General features: G+C 41.8%; 1 long non-coding RNA gene across 1 annotated transcript; it reads left to right on the forward strand.

The window, feature by feature from the left end:
- The first annotated feature begins 2,018 nt into the window (after nt 1-2,018).
- Nucleotides 2,019-3,683, forward strand: LOC140689094 (uncharacterized). Its single transcript, XR_012063965.1, has 2 exons — nt 2,019-2,290; nt 3,428-3,683. It is a non-coding gene; the product is annotated as an uncharacterized lncRNA (long non-coding RNA).
- The last annotated feature ends 19,455 nt before the right edge of the window (nt 3,684-23,138 follow it).

The following is a 23,138-nucleotide window of genomic DNA, read 5'->3' on the forward strand; positions in this document are numbered from 1 at the left end:
TCTCTTTAAAGGCAATTATAATACAATGGTTATGAAAGAAAGTTAGCTTTTAATTAGGATAAAAATTACTTCTTATTGATAATTTTGGCTGGCAAGATTTCAAACACTATATTAGGTGATGATCATATGTTTTGTGACAGGATTATGGCCTGCATCATAAACCATTCTGAAATGTATTATAATATTAAAATTATTGGCTACTTAAAACATCATATTCAAATTGCATTCAAATTTCACATCTGCCTACAAACGAGCACGTCAAGTCTAACTGCTACTAAATCACAGACTTAATCACTCATTCACTCCCTCAGTCATTTTGTTCATTCTGAAGAAATTTGTTATGTGCCTACTATGTGTCAGATACTTTGCTTCACTGTTTGCACAAGAGTTGTTATCTTGTCTTTACAAACCCTTCCCCAAATAGCTAACACATAGAAATAGTGACTACCACTATGACTTTTCTTTTAGAACAGCAAATAAATTCCACTCAATTAAGGATTTCAAGAAAAGTCCCTCAAGTCTTAATTCAGAAGGAAGTATAAGAAAGTCTAGAGTCTAGTGGTCAGTCATGGCAGAGACTTAGAAGACACAGTACTAAGTGAAAAAGCCAGTCTGAGAAGGCTGCAAACTGTACGACTCCAACCAAATGACACTCTGGAAAAGGCACAGCCTCAGAAACAATAAAAAAGATTGTGGTTTCCAGGGCTTTAGGGAGAGGGAGGGAGGGAGGAATGAATAGATGGAGCACAAGGGATTTTTAGGGCAGTCAAATTACTCTGTGTGATACTATAGTGGTGGCTACATGTCAATATGCATTTGTCAAAACCCATAGAATGTACAACATCAAGAGTGAACCCTAATGTGAACTATGGACTTTGGTTGATAATCATGTGCCCGTGTTGGTTCGTCGATTATACCAAACGTGCCACACTGATGAGGGAGGTTGAGGGAAGGGGAGTATATGTGTGGGTGGGGAGGGCTCTGTGCGAACTCTGTATTTCCTGCTCAATTGTGCTGTCAACCTGAAACTGCTCTTAAAAAAAAATAAAGTCTATTAAAAAAAATGAGTATAGTGGTCAGTGTCTGTAGAGTGATGAAGAGACATGGACTTTCCCCACGATATTCTGAAATAACCGGGACTATTGGTGCAAATCTTCGCAGGAAAAAAAACAGTTGAAAAAAGAAGGTTGCTAAAGAGGTCAATGCAGTTATTAGAAGAGATCAGGGGACACAGATGAAGAAAGAGACTGAGGACATATATAAAGAGACAAACCTTTATCAAAGTGGCACTGATAGTCATTGCGGCATATAAAGTAAGAGGATCCAGCAAGTAGAGGGGGTGGGCTGCTAGGAGCAGCGAGATTAATTTCCTCTTCAGTCACCTTTGACTGGTGTTTGCTGAAGACCGAATCTGGGCCCATTATGTGAGCCCTTCTTGGTAGTAAAACTGTAAGCCATTCAGCGATGTGTCCCTTTGCCAAGCTCATAAAATACTGTTCACTCTTCTAACATACCCCAATGAATATTCAATAAACACAAGACTGGGCGAAGAGGAAGCTCTATATACAGAAAACCCCCTATTTATGCTATCACAATTTTGCATTTTCTCATTTCCTGAGCCATGGAGTTGTCTCTGTTGCTAATGTACAGATTTCCTGCCATTTGCTCTCATTTCTCAGAAACTGTTAAAACATAATCCCATGTTTGCTGTGAAATTAGCCTTGAAACGAAAGCTGCTGAATTGTGGATGGCACCTTCCTCGGCGGCGCGCACCTCCCCGCTTGCTCCCGCCCTCCTGCGCGGCTGGGAGACACCGCGTCCGGCGAGCCGGCGGACGAGCGGGCCCTGGCGGCCCGGGCCCCGCGCCAGGCCCTGCGGCCCGCCGCTGGGACGCAGCAGCCACCGGCCCGCGCACGCCCGCCGCGCCCCCCGCCCCCGCCCCCGCCCCCCGGGGCCTCCGAAGAGCGCCGCGCGCAGGGCGACCCCCCCACCCCCCACCCCGCGCCGGGCCGCGCGAGGCGCGTTCTCCCCGCTCTGGGCAGTGGAGCCCGGGAGACGCCGGGCCCGTCGTGTTAGGCGTGAGGTCAGCGGCTTCGGCCAGAGCGCTGCGGGGGAAGGTGACAAGCAGTCCCTTTCGAGATCTGACTTAGGAGCGCGGCCCATGTTCTGACAGGGAGTCAAGGGGGGTAATACGGTGCGCTGGTTGGTCTGAGGATGAATGGTGATGCCACTTCCTGAGATTAGGAACGTTCAGAGAGGCCCACACTGGGGCAGGATTAGCAAATCAAAGGTGAGCATTGGACGTGCCAAGTTTGAGACGTCTATGAGGTGCCCAAGAGGAGAGGCTAGGTGGGTGGGGGAGGGGCGGGGTGGATATTAGCCCTTAATGTCACCAGCACAGATGGCACTGAAGGCCAGGAGACACGGCGAGAGCACAGACGGGGACATCTACATAGGGAAGGAAAGATGTAGCTGCAAGCTGTCTTGCTTCCTGTGGCGTCCTGGATGTCACCTCCGCCCTGGAGCTCGGTGATCCTGCCTGCTGGCCACTTCCCGGGGCTCACAAAACGCGCCGGTCCTTTCTTGCACAGGAGCTGCTGGCATCCTGCTAGTCTCAGTGTGGGCTGAGCTGCCCCTTCCTTTACTGGCTTTCTCTGAACATGAACACGACCTCCTTCCTTCGTACTCGGAGCCAAAGGCACTGGTAACGCACGGAAGTTGTACGTTCAGAGCACTGTCGAACAGCAGCAGCCTTCGCGAGGAAGGCACGTCACAGAGAGAGGGAACCGAAGTCCGTGCCCGCCATCACCGCTTGCGAAGTGCATGAGCTCAGCGGGCCACCTGGCCCCAGCAGAACGTGCTCTCTGCTGGCTGCTCTCAGACCCGTCTCCATGCCTCAGTCCTCTCTGCTCCCATGCCCAGCCCCCACACCTTGTGCCTTTCCCCCCTCCAAGGAGGCTACTTTTTTTTTAAATCACTGTGCTTTTTGTTAACTTTCCCATTCCATGCAGACTCTTGACCCTATCTTGGTGTATTCAGAAGTTCTAGTATAATGTTTTACCAGACAAAAGAGCAGTTTCCTTTTTCCTATAGTAAATTCTGCTAGTCCCTAGAATATAAAAAAAACTGCAGTTTTTTAAAAGGTGACGTCTTCCATTTTTCTTTTTTCCTAATTATATTCATATTACGTAAGAATTGTATATCACATTTCTAAGGAGTTGCCTAAACTTATGCCTTTTCATGTTTAGGTCTGGTACTTGAAAACACTAAGCAAGTTGCCTGGGATAAATTAATTTTAGAAAAAAAAATAACTTTGTAATGAGCCAATTATCGTCCACAGCAAAAATGAGCATGTAATGTTCTTTCTAATTGATTTTACTTTTTAAGTTATACTTTCTTCGTAATATTATTCATTCCTCCCTTTCAGCACAAAAATGAAATAGAAATGATGAAGATGTAGAAACAGGAAATCGCTGGGAAACCAGCAACAGAATTTTGAAAACAGCCAGCCTGGGAGCAGGGCAGATTCTCCCATTGAGCTGTGTGGCCCTGAGATGCTCATCTGACTGACCGTCAGCTTCTCATCTGCCAGTGACCACCGACTTGAAGGGCTGTACTGAAGACAGAGAAAGTATTTGTAAATGTCTGCTACACGAGTGGCACTAGGTTCTGGTTATTACCTGACGTGTTTGGTCTCTGCCTTTTCACTGGGACTAGAGAAGATGGCCTAGCTACTGGGCAAGTTGGGCAAAGTCATAGATCTTTATGTAGACTCTGACCCCGGAAACTGGAGAATGGTCCCTGGGTTGCCCGTCTCACTTGTCAGCTACTATATTTGACTCCCATCTGCCACGGCAAACTCACAGGGCTCCTGCTCTTGGCAGTGAGCCCTGGGCTGTTGGCAATTGCTGACAGGTGAGACCCACTGGCCCAAGATCAGAAAGCTGGCTTGCATTGCAAAAGGATCCACCTCACCTGTCAGCTGTCACAGTCACTCTCCACCACTCCACTCCAGGAAAGGTGGTATCTCGTTCAGGAGAACAACCAGTGTGGAGGTACAGAGTAAGTGATGGCTGATAGTTTATTAGATTGTGTGTGGTGTTTCTGAGAACTGGTTTGCTTTCAGTGGGTACCTGTAGAAATGGCATATTCCATGGCACTTTCGAGTCACACCTGAAGGTTGTCAAGCTGAATGCCTGGCAGGTGTCAGGCCGGGCTCAGGGTTCAGCTGCCGTGGGAACGTGGTGGGCTGCACCTGTCAGCTGGCTCCCAGCCAGTCTTCCTGAGTTTAGAGACCTGGTTCTAAACAGGAAACACTGAGCTGCATAAAATTAGCGGTTTGCCCTGAGCGTCCACCTGAAAGAGTATCTTTGAAAAAACAGTAATTCATGTTAAAGTACCACAACTTGCCCTACCGCTACCCTGTAAGTTAAGCACCATTTTAATTCCACTGAGGCTGTAGACTGTAAGAAACAGGACAACTGCATCTCTTCTGCCACAAACATCAACCCACACACAGAAGCAGGCCCACACACCATGAACGCACACGCATGCACACACACACGCACACCGTTTTACTTGTTTTTTCTTCCAATTTTATTGAGGTATAATTGATACATGGTACTGTATAAGTTTAAGGTATACAGCATAATGGTTTGACTTACATAATCATTATATGATTATCACGATAAGTTTAGTGAACATCCGCTACCTCATATAGACACAAAATGAGAGAAACAAATTTTTTTTTTCTTTTTCTCGGAACTCTTAGGGATGTACGCTCTTAACAGCTCCCATGCATAACATGTGGCAGTGTTAATTCCATTCATCACACTGTCCCTGACATCCCTAGCACTGATTTATCTTGTAACTGGAAAGTTATACCTTTTGGTTGCCTTCATTCAATGCCCCTAACCCTCATCTCCCACTGCTGGTAACCACCAGTCTAACCTCTTTTTCTATGAGTTTGTTTGTTTGCTTCAGAAGTATGACTGACTACGTCATGTTAGTTCCTGTAACAGAACATAATGATCCAATATTTCTAGACATTTTTAAATGATCATGGTAAGTTTAGTTACAATGTGTCACCGTACAAAGGTATGGCATTATTATTGAGTACATTCCAAAGTCTTTCTTATTTTAGGTCAAAATAATCTAACCTTACAGAAAAGATCTTTCAAGTATCAACTGCCTAAAATTAGAAATTAAGTAACAATCACAAACTGTCAGAGTAAAGCAGGCAGAAAAACGAAAAGGAGAAAAGGAGAAACAAGAGTAGGAATTTCAAAATACACCATTTTTGTTACAACAGTAATTTATGGTCCTAAACTTTAAAAATCTGAGTAGCATAAAATGAAACGTTTAAGTAGCCCCTTCCCCCAGCCGCTTGCAGAGGTTGCCATGGCTGGGCTTTCTGACGCTCACACAGTTGCTCACTGCTGGCTTCCCCCACGGGGTCTTTACCTCGTCCAGACTCTGCTGCTTGCCTAGTTCCCCATCATTTCACCACTGCTAAGCTGAGTGCATGATATGAGCAGTCATTCAATACCCTTGTGGAGTGACTAAATATTTACACCCCTTCATAGAACAAGTCAGCCCTCCTTTGGCCCTGGACCATCAAGAAGCTGGAATGTGGAACTCTTTTCAATCACAACACTTAAGTGCCCATGCATTAGTCTCTTTAGGACATTTCATCTTGCGTTGGCTGCCATCCAATCTGCAACAAAAATGCATCTAAAAAATTTATATTTGAAAAACAGTGTCTAAGGCAATGTTTTCTAACTTAAATAATTCTATAGACTGGCAAGTTTTCAAAACTTTTACACTGAATGCAAGAACTTAGGGAATAAGAGAAGTAAGCAAGTTACTGAGGATGGGATTGAGGAGAAACGACCACTGTGCAGCAAGAGCGTGCCTGCTAGAGTCGGGTTTGTGACTGGGAAGTAGGTTCACGTCATCGGTTCTCAACTACAGACAAGCAGGCTGGGTCCTGTGTAAGCTGTGACATGTATCACCGGTAACTTACTCCTTGTAAGAAATAACTGAAGTGTGTGAATATAATACCATTTTAATATAAGTTAAAGAAGATAAATTAAAGGTCAATATATCATCATTCTCACTCACACATATTTTAAAATTCTTTATTTTACGGTAGAGAAAGTCAAGGTGTTTCAGCAATGCACCTATATACACATTTCTCCGGCCATGAGAATGTGTCACACTTGTTGAAAGCATCCTTGCTGTGTATTGTGGCTAAAAGTGGTAAAGGATTTCTAGGCTACAAAAAAAAAATTATTCTTTGAGCTCTGTATCTATACCTTTATCAGGCTAACACATCACAGGGAAACAATATAAAAGATGTTAATTTCCCTTGGTGAAAATATTTCTATGGTGTATAGAAATCCTTTTGCTTCATACAGGGTAATAAAAATGCTTTTTTGTCTTTTAAAATACATTAATTTTAGACTGAGTATTTTTATGATTCCATTGTAGCTCCTGTGTTGGTTTATTAGCTATAACTCTTTGTTTTGCTATTTTAGTGGTTGCTTTAGGGGTTACAGTATACGTTTTTACCTTATCACTCCATCTTCAAGTGATACTATGATGCTTCAACATATAGCATAAGAACCTTACAATGAGGGGGCAAACCCCACAAAGGAACCAGCAAGACCTCCCAGGCAGGGGCATTGCCTTCCTGCTTTTGCACTTCTGTAAAATGGCTTGCTTCTAGGAAAACAAAACTCACCCCTAAAAATGCATTGATTCCCAAAAGCTCACTCCTGAATGGTCCATTTCTAACACCTTATTAGCATTTACCCCTAAAATTCCACTGGTTCCTGAAAGCTCACTCCTGATTGGTCCATCTCTAACACCACATTTGCATATAGCACGAACTTACTCAAAACCAAAAACCCTATAAAAGCCTTTGTAAACCTACAGACAGGGTCCAGAGCTTAGAGTGTCAACTCCTCTGGGCCCGCCGGCATAATAAACCTGAATTCTCCAACCCTCCGAGTGTCGCTTGGTCTCTGGATGGGATTCAGCTTGCTGTAACAACAACAGTGTGCTTCTATTTTTTCCCTCCTGGTCTTTGTGTTATAGCTGCCATATATTTAAGTCCTATATGTGTTATAAGCCTCATCTTACACTATTTTTAGGTTCACTTAATTTTTTAAAGAGGTTTAAAAAATAAGAAAATCATCTTACACATTAACCCAGTGTAGTCACCATTTCCCACACTTTTCATTCCCTCATGTACACCCATATTTATTTCTAGTACCATTTTCCTTCTGCCCAAATGGCTTCCTTTAACACTTCTCACAGTATGGGTTTGCTGGTGATTAATCCTTTCAGCATGTGTATGTCTGAAGTCTTTATTTTGCCTTCATTTTAAAAGATTTTCACTGGCAAGAAAATTGAAGTTGACAGGTTGGTTTTTGTCTTCTTTGTTATATGTTAAAGGTGGTACTCCATTGTCTGCTCATTTGCCTTGTTTCCAATGAGAGATCTGTTACCTGTATCTTCCCCTGACTCCTTTTAAGATTTTTCTCTTTACTGGTGGCTGTAAGTAATTTAATTATGGTGGACTGTGGTCTAGTTTTCTTCATTTTTTATGCTCAGTTTGTTGAGCTTCTTAGATTTGTAGGTTAACAATTGTCACCAAATTTGGAGGTTCTGGCCCTTATTTCTTGAACTCTTTTTTCTGCCCCTGCCTTAGAAATCTCTTAATAAACAATGATATATTTATTGTTAGGCTATTTCAAGTTTTCCCAAGGCTCCCTTAGACCATGTTCGCTTCTTTTCATTTCTTTTTCCCTCTGTGTTTTGTTGCCCTTAAGTTCACTAATCTTTTCCTCATCAATTATCTACTCTAAATCCTTATTTTTATTTTTTAATTTATTTTATCATCTCGCACATTATAATTTTAATCTGTAGAAGGATTTGGGTCCTTTTTATATACTTTATGTCTCTGCTTAACATGTTCTATCTTACCTCAAACTTTTTGAAAATATGGAACACTGCTATAATTTGTCTGCCAATTCTAACATCTGTGTCAGTCAATTTTGACTGATTTTTTTTCCCTCATTATGGGTTGTATTTTCCTGCTTCTTTGCATGTCTGGTATTTTTTATTGGATGTCTTGTTGGATAATTATATATTGCCACAAATATACTTGAGCTTTATTCTGGGACAGGTGGAGTTACTTGGAAACAGTATGAATATTCTGGGTCTTCTTTTTAAGATTTGTTAGATTGGAACGAAAGCAGTTTTTAGTCTAAGGCTATTGGAATTCTACTCGCTGACCTGTGAATTAGGAGTTTTTCTGCTCTGACTGCTGGGAAGAAGCACAATGCCGTGGCCTGCGTGAGCTCTTTGCACTGTTCCGTCTAATACCGCAGAACTAATCTGACCCCAGATTAGATGTTTCCCTTTGCCCCTAACCCTGTGCTCTGTTTCCCATGCTTAGTCATGCTGGTTGTGCACCCTTCGTAAAAGAATGTTGCCTATGGTCTGAAATATACAGGAGAGCCCATTCTCAAAGCTCTGACCCTTAAGGGTACAACACTGTTCAATTTATATAAAGACAAAAAGTTGCAGAATAGAAAATAACACTTGCCTTGTTGGAGGTTCACAGAGAAACCATGACCTAACCCATGGGGACAGCTGCAAGAACAAAGGATTCCAACACCTAGAAGCTTGCAACAACCAACCACACCCCTCCCCTTCTTAGTAATAAAAGGAGCCTGAATTCAGACATTAGTCTGCCATCTTCTTGGTCTGCCGGCTTTCTGAATAAAGTCGTTATCCCTTGCCCCAGCACCTTATTTCCCGATTCATTGGCCTGTCGTGTGGCGGGCAGAGGGAGTTTGGACTCGGTAACAATACTTTGGAGTAGTTCTTTCCCCAGCTTTGCAGTTTTCTCATGTGGATGTGCAGATCAGCACTCAGCTTAACACTTGGGGGGAGTCTCTGAAGTTCCCTGGAGTTCTCTCTGCGTACAGTTCTTTCCTCTATTGCACTCTGTCCTGAAAATTCCCACTGCTTTGGTCTCTTTGGAAATTCAGTTCTGTCTCCACAACTCAGGGAGTCTGTACAGCTCTGCCTGGGTTTCCCTTCCCCGTGCTGTGACCTGGGCGCTCTCGCGAGGCGCCAAGCTGGGACGAGTAGAGGCTTACTTCACGTGCTGTTCATCAGGAATGCTGCCCGGGGCTGCCTGGTACCCGGTGTCTTAAAACCATTATTTCCCATATTTTGTCTTTTTTTTTTTTGGTTGTATGAGTCAGGATGGTAAACCTAAACTTTGTTACCACAGTATTATCAACACAATAATAATATTTAAATTGAGCTGTGATTTTCCCCAATAAAGAAATTAAATCGTCTAAACACTAATAATCTAAACACATTATTTTTAATGTCTATTCTTTGATGTTTACCTCAGTATATTTATTTTTTTCCCTCTTGGGAAGAAAATTCACCTTTCTAGCTTTCCGAAAAATGGAAGCAATGGCTGTATCTACATGAGATAACACTCATTTCATGCAGAAAGGAACTGATTACTTGTTGGAAAAGTATATGGAGATCTTGGAAGTTGTCTAAGGCACTGGGCGTATGGTACTGGGGGTAACTGGTTTCTCCCTAAAGTGCTTTTCTGTCATAGGAGGTTCCCCTGAGAATTCAGTGTAAAATGGGCCTCCATATATGTGGTAACTTATACTTAATGAAGTATTATGGAAAACCCTTTTTACAATTATTAATTGTACCAATAACTTTGGCATCTTTGTTTCTACTGCCTGGTGATACTTCAGACAAGCATTTTTTAATTCTTCAAGACTCGGATAAAATTAAGTTTTGGCTTTGTTTTTTTTTGTTTTTTTGTTTTTTTCTTTTCCCTCATGACTCTTCCAAACAGATGTCAATCTTACGTTCTTCTGTTGCTCCCCCAGCATTTTGTAGATGGCTCCACGTTTGCACTCACAGGGCTGTATAGTAATTATTTATCATCATGTCCTTTCCACCAATAAGACCATGCACTCTTCCATGAGAGGGCTCTATTATTCATAGTTATATTAGTATTTCCCACCCACTATGTAATGTGATAAATATTTGTGAAATCAAATAACATATATAAGACATTCAGGGACGGTGGTAAGAGAATAATAGCAGTAGGAACCAAGAATAACTACTAGGAAGTAGTGGGAAGTGAAGGTGGATTATTAGGGAAAAGGTTGAATGAGAAATGGAAAGTTACTCGGAGCAGTTACACTTAAATCAGAGGAAATGCCTAGTGATTGAACATTAGTGAATAAAGAAGATGAAACTAACCGCATATAACAATGTTGCAATGTTTTCCTTTCAAAAAGTATAAATTTGGTCATTTAAAAATGTTCTCATAATTTCAATATTTCAGAAAGACTTGAGGCAAAGTACAAAATAAACAAACGCCTTAGAATATGCACCTCCCCATTTACCATCGTCCCCCCCCACCACCACCCTTCCAACTCTTCTAGCTTAAGGGTATTTTCTAAGCACTGTAAAACTTTTTTTAAACCACTTCTATAAATATTCAGTATTTGCACTGAATTCTTTCAAGAACACTTAATATTTAACCACCATCATATAGACATTTCCAGAAGTCTTATCTTCATCTGTAGGTCTCTGATTAAAAAAACAAAATATAAGGTCTTTTAAAATAGTATCTGGTCACCAGGGAGTAGGCAAATTTGATAAGGAACAGAAAAGTGAATGTTTTCAAATACTTAAAATGTCCAAATCGGAATACTGACATAATAAGATCAGGACATAAAGTATCAGGCGACCTCAGTTCAAAGAAATTTATTTCAAAAATGCCTCTAAGTTATTGTAATATGGTGATGAATTTGTGGTACCTCCAGAATGACGACCTGGTGAGAAGGACTGTTATGACATGAGGTTTAAAGCTAACACATAAAAATAAAATCCAGGGCAGTGCAGAGCTGAAAGGAAGCTGCTCATTTGGGAGCACAGGGCGCCGATGATGTGCTGTTTAGTTCCCGATCACTCTTTGCAGGCTCTTGCTTCAGCTCTAGGGTTTAAATTCCTCCTGTCTCTGACAGTGTCTCGCTGGGCTCACGCCGCTACTTTGTGTTAATGACACTTGGCATATAACACAAATCGCTCCTTCCTCCCTCCCTTCCTTCTTCCTCCTTCCCTCTTCCTTCTCTCCTTCCTTCCTTCCTTCTTTCCTCCCCTCCAAGTTACATTTATTGCCGCTGCACTATTATGTACTAAGGATGCGGAAACAAAAACAGAACAAAACACTTATCTCTCTGTCCAAGGAGAGGGAAATGGGCACACAAAGTACATGCCGTGTGATACGCTGGATAAAAATGCCAACATGAAGGTTATTCTCCAGTTGTCTCCCCTTCCTCCGACATCCATTCTCTCTGTGCCACAGAAGGCGGGCAGACCCCTGGGAATACGTCTCTCCGACTCCCTTACCAACTGACTTACAGCGAGTTTTGGCCAACGAGACAAGGCTTAGGCGCAGGTCTCTGGCAGTAAGCGAGCCCCACCAGGAAGCAGCTCTCCTCCTCCATAGCTCCTCTCTCACGGGCCCTCGTAACCCTCCTTTCTCCTCTTGTTCCTTCCTCCCTAGGGTCTGCAATGGCTTTTCATCATTTCTGGTCTCTGAACGCATTAACATCCTTTGCTTGCCCCTTTGTAAATAGTGCCTTTATTTGAACCATCTGGACTGGTCTCTGCCAACACCGTGCCTTGTCGTAGAAGCATAAGGGAAGGTCGTTAGCTCTGTCTGGGGAGGTTAGGGAAAAAGAGTATTTCTGCACTGATACCTAAGAGATAAGTAATTATTTTCCAGACAGAATGACAGGAAAAGAGTGTTACAGAGAGAGGAGATGGGACCCACAAAGGAGCAGGGTGTGCAAGAGCCTGGCATGAACCTGGCAATAATTATAAACAGCTCAATATTTCTGGGGGTGAAGTGTAAGGCACTGGTCATCAAGAGGTAAATCCTGCAAGCTTATTTAGCAGATCCTCTCCAAAGCCACTGTTTTGAATGATTTGCCAAACATGGTAAAATTTTCTTCTCTTAAAAAATAATGATCACAAAAACAGTCATTTCTCTGTCACCCATTATGTGTCATAAATGGTTCTAGTTCTTTTCTGGTGTGTGACTGCCAGGCGGTACACTGAGGGGGGCAAGTTCAAGTGGAAGGAGGGGGGTAACTCTTTCAAAGAAAGACCTAAACACAATACTGGAAATGGAGTGCCCACGTGATCTGCTGTAAATAATGCCAAAGACAGCCCAGCCTTTAAAGTAAAAACGTTAGTTAATAAACTGAAACAGTAGGCTCCAAATACTAGAAGGGGTCTTAGCGATCATCTGACGGGTGGAATTCTCTTCATCTCTTTACCACTGGGGTCTCAAATAGTGCACTTAGACTATTTAAGCAACAGGGAACTAACAATATCCTGCACTTTCTTTATTGGACCTTTGAACCATTGTGATAAGACAATTGCTCTTCAAGTTGAGCTGAAAAGTAGCTCCCCAGTTTGCCAATTAAAACAACAGCCCCCAAATTCATTCTACATTATGCTAACATTACACATGCACCCTGGAAAGAGATTTCAGGAAATATGAAAAACACTGTATGGTATCTATCTCATTTAAGAAGTCCTGGGGGCTGGGGGGTATAGCTCAGTGATAGAGCATATGCTTAGCACGCACGAGGTTCTGGGTTCAACCCCCAGTACCTCCATAAGAAAAAAAAAAAGTCCTGCAGTAAGTAAATCTATTTATTTTTATTTACTACAAAGTTCTCCAAGTATACTTGACCATAACTATTTCTCATTTTTATTATCATTGCATCATTTGTTAACATTCTGGGAACTAGCTGACTCTGCCCCTAGGTCCTCTAAAAAGCAAAGCCTGAGGCAAGGGTCAAAGTGGAGATGATGCGTTTAGGTGGTACAAGCCCAGGACTGGGTGGATGGAAGATGGACTGAAGCAGGCGTAGGTGAGAGGTGTTGGCTGCCACTTCACAATGCTCCGGAAGGTGACACAGCAGAAAAGTGTCTTCACTCAAAAAGGACAGTACACACAAGGGATGAGGGAGGGGCAGATTTATCAGTCAAGCTGCCTCACACCACTTTTGTACAGCTCAGGGGTGACCACATGCAGCACCAACTCTCCTCTGTCTTCAAGCGGCCACAGCTGGCCCTCAAACGGTCACTTGGGGAGCCAGATTCCAAGCCCCACTTTTGCATCCTCAGGTAGAAGGGTGAGTCTTCTCTCCACCAGACTCCAGGCAGCTCCCAGAGCGCAGCAGGGCGGGAGCAGCTGCTGGGCTACGGAGTTGGATGGCACCTGCCTGAGCAAGAAGGCAATTAGGAAAATGGAACAGGGCACAAGGCTGCCTTTGCATCATGCAGAACTGTGGTGCTCCTTTCACAGAGTCATCCTTTAATAATAATTGGCGTTGGCACCTCCAAGGACCTTTAAAGTTAATATCTTCAATTCATAAGACAGAATCCTTTCATCTGCCTCCCCTTTGTTTGGTCTTCTATTTACTTCTAGTCTATTTCAAAAGGATGCTCTGACCTCCATCCACGTCTGAGGAGTCTGGATGGACTGCTCTGCACTCTAGATAAGGAAGCTCTTGTGTCCAAGCTGCCAGGCATCGCGTTCTGTCTTGTCAAATCTCTGAGTTGTTCCTTTTCTTACACTGCTGCTCACCCATGCAACAGTCAAATCGTAGAAATTTCCATTATCAATATACCTAGAATATGTTTAAAAAGATTAAGTTTCAAGAGCACTTGAACTTTATCTTTTTAAATGACTTCTAGTTGTATTGAATCCATTGCTTCAATCAACCGGTTTAGCCCAGTAACTTAATTGACCTTTCAGATCAGTTTGCTTGTACATTTGCAACCCAACGCATTTTCTAGTGGGCCTCCTGAAGTCTCCCTTCAGGCTTGCCCTAATCCTCTGGTCCAGGAGTCCCCAAACATTTTTGAGTTCTCACCACCGTAATAAAAAATGATTGAAGATTTGAAAATATTATATTTGCATATATATGTGTCTATATTACATGCATTGTGGTAATATGATTACACTTTTAAATATTTCTCATCACTTTTAAAGAAATTTTGTATAATACTGAGATGAGTTTCAAATAACTTTAAATTTCAGGGAAAACAAAGAGAATTGCTCCATGATTAAGACGCCTAGACTTCAGACGTCTTGCTAATTATGGCTTTATATTATCATTAATATCTCAAGGCAAGATGAGGCTTATTCATTAAATATAGTGGATGAAATCTATATATTAAATACTCTCCATAAAATTTCTAAATTTTAGATCAACTTTTTGGGGGATCCGATTTGATGATCATTATTATCCTCTTGAATATGGCCAACAAAAGCCTGTCCAAGGATGCAGGAAGTCTCAGCTTTGCCGTTTTCTTGTTGTTCACCTGTGTTTACACTATGCATTACCTTCAGCTTTTTGTATTCCTTTATAGAAATCTTTATAAGCCACTTATCTATTTTCTGGCAATGTCCATTTACTGAGAACAAGACACCATAATTGTTAAATCCATTTAATGAGGCAACTCAGCTCAGTACACTGCAATACCCTGAAAGCAAATGAGAGCGTGAGGGTGAGGCTATAAGCCTGCCAGCACTGGGACGGACCGGTATATCCATGTGACGGATGACCGCCCGGCATACAGCCCACCCGGCAAAGGTGTCATTGTTTGGGCCCTATCTTAAACATTAGTGAAGCTGAACACCTTGACCATTTTAACACAAAAGTCATGTAAATGTAGCTCGTAATATTTTCTTTGCAATCATTTTGCACACTCCATTTTGGTGACTGCTGTTCTAAATCATATCTCATTTACATGGTCCTTAGGGCAACTTATTCACCTCTTTGCGTCTCAGTCATCTCTGAATTGAAATAGAGATAGAAACCCCCATTGTAGTTTGGGGTCCCAATTACATACTCCTTGTCTCCTTTAAGGCCTAATGGTGAGGAGTAGGACAGGGAGGTGATTAAAATCAAAGCCTCCACCTATTAAGGATGACTCTTACCCCCAAAGTATAAAACCTCAAAGCAAGGGCAGATGGAGGACGAGATTGATCACCAAGGTCAACATGGCAGTCCCCTCCCCTCCCCTCCCCCTCCCTCCCCTCCCCTCCCGTTCTCCCCTCCCCCCCTTCTCCCCTTCTCCTCCCCTCTCCTTCTCCCTGAGGAAAAGCTCCATCTTTCTCATTTAAATGAACAGCTCAAGAGAAGCAAGGAGTCTGCCTCCCACTGCTGAGAGGCGATGGTGTGTCCGATGTGTGGGACTGATCCACTGGCTGGTAGGGTCTCAACAGTCAGATCCCCTCCTCTTCCTCCCCTGGGGAGGGGCAAGCACGGAGTAGAGAGAACAAAGCCAGAAATGCCCCTGTCAAAACTCCCAGCACTGGCAGAGAACGTGAAAATCCCCTTCAACGGAAATAAAAAGATAGAGGGTAAGGATTCCTTCCTGAGAAACCTACCTGGCAAGACTGGTAACATGATTACACAAAGTGCACGTGGAAAGCTCTCAGACAGGACCATGTACGTAGCAGGTATTCCACACAATTCATTTAAAAAACTAAGAGTAGTCCTTGAGCTGTATGTCTGAACTCCAGTGGGAAGAAGTTGGCAGTAATGACTCATATTGGCTAATTTCTCAACAAGCATTTTAGTCACTCCTTGTATATCGCTGCTATTATGAAGTACCTAACAAGGCTTGTTGGCATAGAGCAATGCAATGCCTTGAATTGAAAACAGGCAGTGACTCAATAGAAAAATGTACAGGCAGTGTAGAGCCCCTTAAACTGAATTAGATTCTTAAATATAGTACTTATGGTAACCTTGATGTAAGCTTTTTTTAAAGCATCAGGGGAATCAAACAAACAAGGTCTATATTTTTGCATAGGGTCTTTTATGTTAAATGCTGCAATATTTATGTTTGGCACTGTTCACTCCATGGGAAAATACAGGCTGTGTGTCTTTTATTCGCTTCATAGTTCAGACTCACTGATACCCAAGGGTTTACTACACCCACAGATTTTGTCACAATACTTATATTCGCAAAGGGATTTTTACCGTTTAAAAGCAAGCCAAGTCTAATTTTGTAATTGTTATATGCTGTGAGATGTTAGTATTTAGTATGTGTGAAGTACCTAGAATATCTATCATCAGTGAAATCAGTGAATATGACATGAAATAATCTATTTTACACAGTAAGATGGCTTGCCAGGATCTGTTTTATTTCTAACCAGTGGCCAATTTAAAAAATCTCGTTTCTTTTCTCCCCTTTTTCTTAGCCATTAAATTTACTGTCAAAGCACTCAAGAGCAAATAATCTGGTTCTCCTACCCCTATTTAGAACCAATGGATTTTGCCTTCCTCATTTCCAATAACATTTTGCCTGTGGACTATTTAAATATTCTTTGCTTTGAGGAATTCTGACAGTTCAGGTCTTGAAGTAACAACAGAGAAGGCCAGCTTAGCAGTATTCTTATTTCCTAGGGCTATGCAACATAGCAAACTTTCTCTCAGAAATAGCAAATACAAGTTCTTCCTTTTGCGTTTAGTGGGAAGAATGCAATGATGTTTAGTAGCTGGGAAGTTGGTGATGGCCAAGAGAGACCATTGCCTGGAGCAGACCACAGCAGGCAGGGGTCCACTCAGCAAAGGGCAGAGTCTGAGCCAAGACGCAAGACGGTGACTACCTAAAGTTCAAGGTTTTCCAAAAGGAAGAACAACGATGACAGAGTTGTGCTCTCTCCATCAGCCTGTGCTAGCAGGAGCTTACCCAGGGACCATGCCAGTTAAAAGTAGTAGAAAGCAAATCAAGCTGAAGATGCAACCAAGAACAACAATTATGTCCGGCATTCACTGAGTAACTTTTATGAACCAGATGCTCTACACACCCACCCAAATGTATGCACAAATGAAAAAAACCCAAGGCTCCAAGTGGTTGACATTGGACAAGATCACGCAGGTCATAGATCACGCAACAGGGTCTCAGACCTACTCAAAGCCTGTGCTCTTTCCTCTAAACTGTTACCACGTAAGAAAAAAGCTACGCTCATCAAATCGATCATTCGTGTTCCTAAGCTATTTACATTCTAGTCCGCTGCCACTTAATCACCATTATTTCTGTAGGGAGGGACCACACTAATTTCAGTTCAGTCACACTGACTCAAAGGCACGCATGGGTTTATGATTATAAATACCTCTGTGATTTAAAAAGGCAACAGTTCTTCCATTTTTCCAATCCATCAAGTCGACTGCTGCAGAATAAAACACTCCTATATAAGGTGTTGCATGTTAATATTAGCTTTTTAACAAAGAAGTGGAATGAACATTCATTGTGTGAGGTCTTGTGCAAGAATTTGCTTTCATGAGCCTAAAAGAACACGATGGGTGTGTATATTAGGTCCGTTTTATGGATGAGGAATTGAAAGCTCACAAGAACCTGTCAGTTGCCAAAGAATTCAGAGAAGGCCAGTAGTCCAGCTCTCTTGATCACAGAATTGTGGTAACACAGACACAGAAAGAATGAGACAGACTTCAGGTGCAGTCCTGGCAGGTGCTCCTAACCACAACCTTTCCAGGCTTAATTTCTTTCACTTATTTTGCATATGGGCAGCACTTTCTTTGGTGAACTAGTTCTGTGGCATGGCTTTCAAAGTCATTCTTGAGAGCACCCATTTCTTCAGCTCTCAAGATGATTTTGCAATCCATCTAATTCCCTGTGGAAAATTTCTTCCTGCTTAAAGAAGCCAGAGTAGATTGGTGCTCTGTTAATGAATTCTTATTGATATCTATGTGAAAACAATGGGTTAACCGAATGTGTGACTCAGCCCACATCATTTGCACTTTGGTATTCATTAATATTTTAGATTTTCAAGCATTACACTTCAGGAAAATGTGCGCCCCTATTGTTTGTGTACTGGAGTGCCAAAAGGTTTGACTTTGCTTTAAACCCAGAAAATCTGGCAAGAGATAGGGTTAAAGAAAAAGGATGTAACAAATACCCGGGATAAGATGGAAGCTAATGGATGGTCTGTAACATTCTTTCTTCTTATTTTGCCTCATCTCTTTGTCATGTGTATGAAAGAGAAAGTGAAGCGAGAAAGACTATGGAAGAGAATGGGAAAATCATGGCCAATTTTTTTTTTTAAAACAGAATAGGAATAAAAATCAAGAAGTATCAGAGAGCAGCTCACACAGAGAGATTAAATGTTGTTTAAAAATTATGCTATTATTTCAAGACTTCCAAATGGATTATGAACTAAAGTTTGGAACACACTGCTCTAAAGAGATGGCGGCGGAAGGAGTTGTAATTCTTCCCCCATCTTTGGTCAGCAACAGAGTCTAAGCACAGTGAGATGCTCCTCTCCCCAGTCCCTGCCTTCTCAGGCGTCTGCTTTTTCTTCCAGAGGAAGTCTTAAGTGTGTCCTACTAGTTGAAGTCTTGTCACTAAAATCAGCCCTTCTTTCTAGCCCCCATTACCCAAACCATGTAAACTTGTTGACTTTGACTTATCCCCAAATGTCAAGAAACCAAATTATTAAACGAAACTGTGTCCAAACTCAACAAAACAGCAATTCTTTTCACAATATCCCTGAAGAATGGCCATTAAACCTCTGCCTGAATAGTTATGTGAATGCTTTTGTTGGCTAATTAATTAAGAGAAGGAATTCAGGTCAGATGTGGAGAATAGTCAGGTAGTCTTCCCTAAAGGCAATTAGCCACTAGGTTTTAACATTTAGTTCCTTGAAAACATCAAGTTTGTTTACATCGTGCTCTCCCGCCTCCTCCCCAGTTCAGGTGTAAGCGACGCGACACAGTGTTAGCCGTTTCTGGTGCATCTGCTAACACAATAGTAGCTCCTAACAGCTGAAGACGGCTGGACCTTCACCTCTATTTTATTTCCTCCAAATAACAGTTGCCAGATGTTTAAATACAGACTTGACTGTATAAATAAAACCTCAGAAATAAACATATGCAGAGAATCATATGCTCAAACTAAAATATCTGAAGACACCTCAATCAACTGATGTTTTAGTCTTTTCAAGTTCAAGCGATGATCAACGATTTATTCTGATTCAGGTTGGTGTGGTCATCCACATGCAAATACAGCAGAGCTGGGAGCCCTTGAGTGTCAGCTATGCTAGAAAGACATAAAATTATTTTTCTAAATTCTGAGCAGGAGTCACAAACTCAGAAGCCTGCAGGGACCAGGCAGATGACAGAAATGCATGAAGTGGTAAAGAACTTGGGTCCACTGGGGAACCCGTGTGCCACCAAGCGGAAGTCCCCACAATTCGGCACGAGCAAAGGTTTTTCCGTCAAAAGTGTTGGCTCAGTGTTCTAGATTTTTCTATTTTTTAAGAAATTCCAAACAACTTAAAAAAAAAAAGATAATCTCCTTATTTTAAAATGTCGTACACTAGTGCAATTAAAAATGCAAAAACAAACATAAATTACAGGCCAAACAAAATATATCTGCAGGCTCATACTTTTCCAGTTTGATACACTTGTTTTAGGCAGATGGGCTATTTTCAGCTCCTTTCCTAAAATTCAATATTTATATTCATTTATTTATATACTGAGACATGCGTAAGTTATTTCTCTAATGTTTTTGAAATGCTTAAGCTAAATTAGATAGAAAAACGTCTTTGGGGTGAAACATCCTAGAGCAATGGCTGCTAGTTAAGGTAGAGGCATTTCTTCTAGATTGGGGTGCAAGGGGGGGAGCCAGAGAGAAAAGAAAGAAATATTTCCTTGTAGAAATTATTGTTAAATTCAGTTTTAGGATCACTGTCCCACAGAAGTTTGGGTCACTGTCTCATAAAAGATGGACATGCACATCTGCTCTGTCCAATAGGATAGCCACTAGCCACATGATACAACACTTGCCAGTAGCACTTGAATTGTGGCTAGTACAAGTAAAGAACAGAATTGTAAATTTAATTTAATTTAACTGAATTTAAATTGAAATATAACTAGCCACATGTGGTTAGCAGCCACTGGATTGGACAGCACAGGTCTAGATGTATATATCAGAATAAGACGTCTGGTTCAAAAGACACCACTCCTGTGTACATCTTTATTAGATACTGTCTGATAAATTTACAAATTGATTTTACTGATTTATATGCATAAAAATAATTTAGTTTTCATGACAAAAATGAGGACTAAGATGAGGACTGTCAGTTCCTGTCAGTTCATAGTATCAATAAGATTAAGCTCTCTTTTGGGGTGTCCAAGGCAGTGGCACACAGCATGGATTGTCCACCCTTTTCTATGAGAAAGAAACATCACATTAAACATTCCAGAGTTTCCTCATTTCATTATCTCATGGTCTTCAGACACCTGGGAATTCAAATGTCAGTGTGTCCTGTACACAGAAAGTGGAAAGCCAACCCAGTGAGTATAAGCTGAGTCCTTCCTGAAAAGGATGCTATATGTTTTTCAACAAGACAGTGAAAGTCATTCTAAGTGAAGTAAGCCAGAAGAGGAAGAAAAATACCATATGACATCACTCATACATTGAATCTAAAATAAATAAATAAATAAATAAATAAATAAATAAATAAATAAATAAATAAATAAATAAGACACTAATGAAATCATCTACAAAACAGAAATAGTAAACAATCTTATGGTTACCAGGGGAAAGGGGGTGGGAAGGGAGGAAAGGATAAATTTGGGACCTTGAGATTTGCAAAGGTTAACCACTATATATAAAAATAGATTAAAAAAAAACAAATTTATTTTGTATAGCACAGGGAAATATATTCAATATCTTGTAATAACCTTTAAAGAATATATGTATATATACACATGACTGGGATGTTATGCTGTACACCAGAAGCTGACACATTGTAACTGACTATACTTCAACAAAAAAATAAAAGACAGTGAAAATAAAAATCTTAGCAGCAGAAAAATAAGCCTACATGTAGGCTGTAATCTAGATAGAAATCTGAGTTTGAGTTTATATAGTCTACATATTTTTAAATAGGAAAAGTGACTGATCAGGAGGCTGTAAGCTTCTGAACCATCCTGAAGAAGTCAAACTGTAACTCTTGCCAGAGAAACACCAGCTAGTTATGCTACAGGAATGTCACCCGCCTTGCTTCTGTAGTGTAGCCAGCTCTGTCAGCTTCCCCGCACCTCGATGGCCTTTTACTGTAAACACCTGCATCTCTGTGCCGGAGAGCTTTCCCTGACCTCAGGGGCATTCTCACATCATGGACGGGGCAGGTAACGATGATGGATAGCAGCTGGAGGATAAATACCCCCACTCTCTCACCCCTCAGGTGGGAGAACCCTGAGTAGTGCGCTGTGCAGTTTCCCAGGCATCCCCAGGATTGAGTCCCAGTTGCCCACAGTGGTAATCTGCTCATGAACACCTTGTGTGACATCAGTCTCCTCCCTGTCTCCTTTCTGCGTGCCCTACCAGTGCTTCTGGTCTTTACCTCCCAAATAAACTACTTGCGCTCAATTCCTCATTTCAAAGTTTACTGCTGGGAGAGCCAACCAGTGAAAAATAGGACCATTTTTTTGTTGCTACTGTTTTCTGATTGTAAAAATAACACTCACCCACTGAATGTAATTCAGAAACTATAAGATACAAAGAAAAAGACAAACATTATCAAAACATAAATGTAGTAGATATCATTAAATTTATCCAAATAAATAAACATACTATATTTGGGTTTTGCTAACCATCCAAATTTGTATCCACCAAGAAGGATAACTTAGTAACAGACATTTTACTTTTCTTAGCTCAATTATGGATAAAATGTGTACACACACACATAACAGGTAACAGGATTGTTATAAAGATTAAATGCAATAAAACTTGTGAAAGTGTCTGGTGCAAAGCAGGTGCCTAACATCCGGCATTTTTTTGTTCTCCATTTCAGTGAATTTTCAGTGAAATCAATGACCTACCCCTGCCTCTCCCAGCCTCCCTGGTAATCTCTGCTCAGATCTGAGCTTTCCGACACTTAGCAATATAAAGATCAGGGTTTCTCAAAGTGTGGCTGAGAAACCACGGAGCATCAGAGTCACCCAGGGAGCTTATTAAAAAGGGAAAACCCTAGGGTCTACTAAGTCATTCTTTGAGGAAGGGCCAGGGAATATGCATTTCAGCAAAGCACCTTGTGTGACTCTTGCTCCTGTTAAAGCATGAGAAGCAATTACGTAGGTGAAACTGGCCCGAGACGTTGAGACAGGGCCACCGGTGTTCCCCTTTGCAGGAGTCAAACACACTGGTCAACAGACCTGGATTAAGGCCTTGCCTGCTTGAAAGATCACAGTCGTTAAGAGTCTGGACTTCGAAGCCAGAAAGACTTGAACCCAAGTCCTGGCTTTGCCTCTTACTCACTGTTGGATCTGGGCAGGTTGTGTGATCGTGGAGAGCCTCAGTCCCCTCCTGTGGAAAATACGGGTGGTAATGGCCACCCCTGCAGAGGCTCGGGTTGATGAGAGGGAACAATCATGCAGGTAAAGTACAAAGTATAGCGCCTGGCACAGAGCAATTGCCCAGCAAAGGGTCGTCGTCCTCGCCACGACTACCATCTGCTCCCTGGAAGGCACGGGAAGCATTTGACTAATAAAACCTTTCCTGGAAACTTCCAATGGCTAAGCTGTGGAAGGACTGGGTTCTCAGTGGGACAAGAAACCTAGAAGATAAATCTTTGATTTAAAATTGGGGTGCCATTAAATTTACTATCCAACTGGGCCATTTTTGTCCAGGACAAACGCTAAAATCAATTGCATGCCTAGACAAATCAGAGGACTAGTGGTCACCCTGCTTATAATCTTATGTCCAGACTGCGAAGAAGAGCCTGTCTCTGGGCGGGAAAATCCCAGTGTTGCACACAGCCTGCCATTTCCTGCTGGGATCTTAAAACAATGGGATCCCCACATGCCCCCAGTTGTAGAATAAATCAGGGCTAACACTGCTTTCCGATTCTGGATTAAATAAATTATTTCACTGTTTAGCAGACTATTCTCCGGGAGGGGTTACTTTTTAAGTTTTCTCTCCTATGCACAACAAATAATGTAATGGAT

This window comes from Vicugna pacos, chromosome 25, assembly GCF_048564905.1.
Source record: "Vicugna pacos chromosome 25, VicPac4, whole genome shotgun sequence".
Taxonomy (NCBI): domain Eukaryota; kingdom Metazoa; phylum Chordata; class Mammalia; order Artiodactyla; family Camelidae; genus Vicugna; species Vicugna pacos.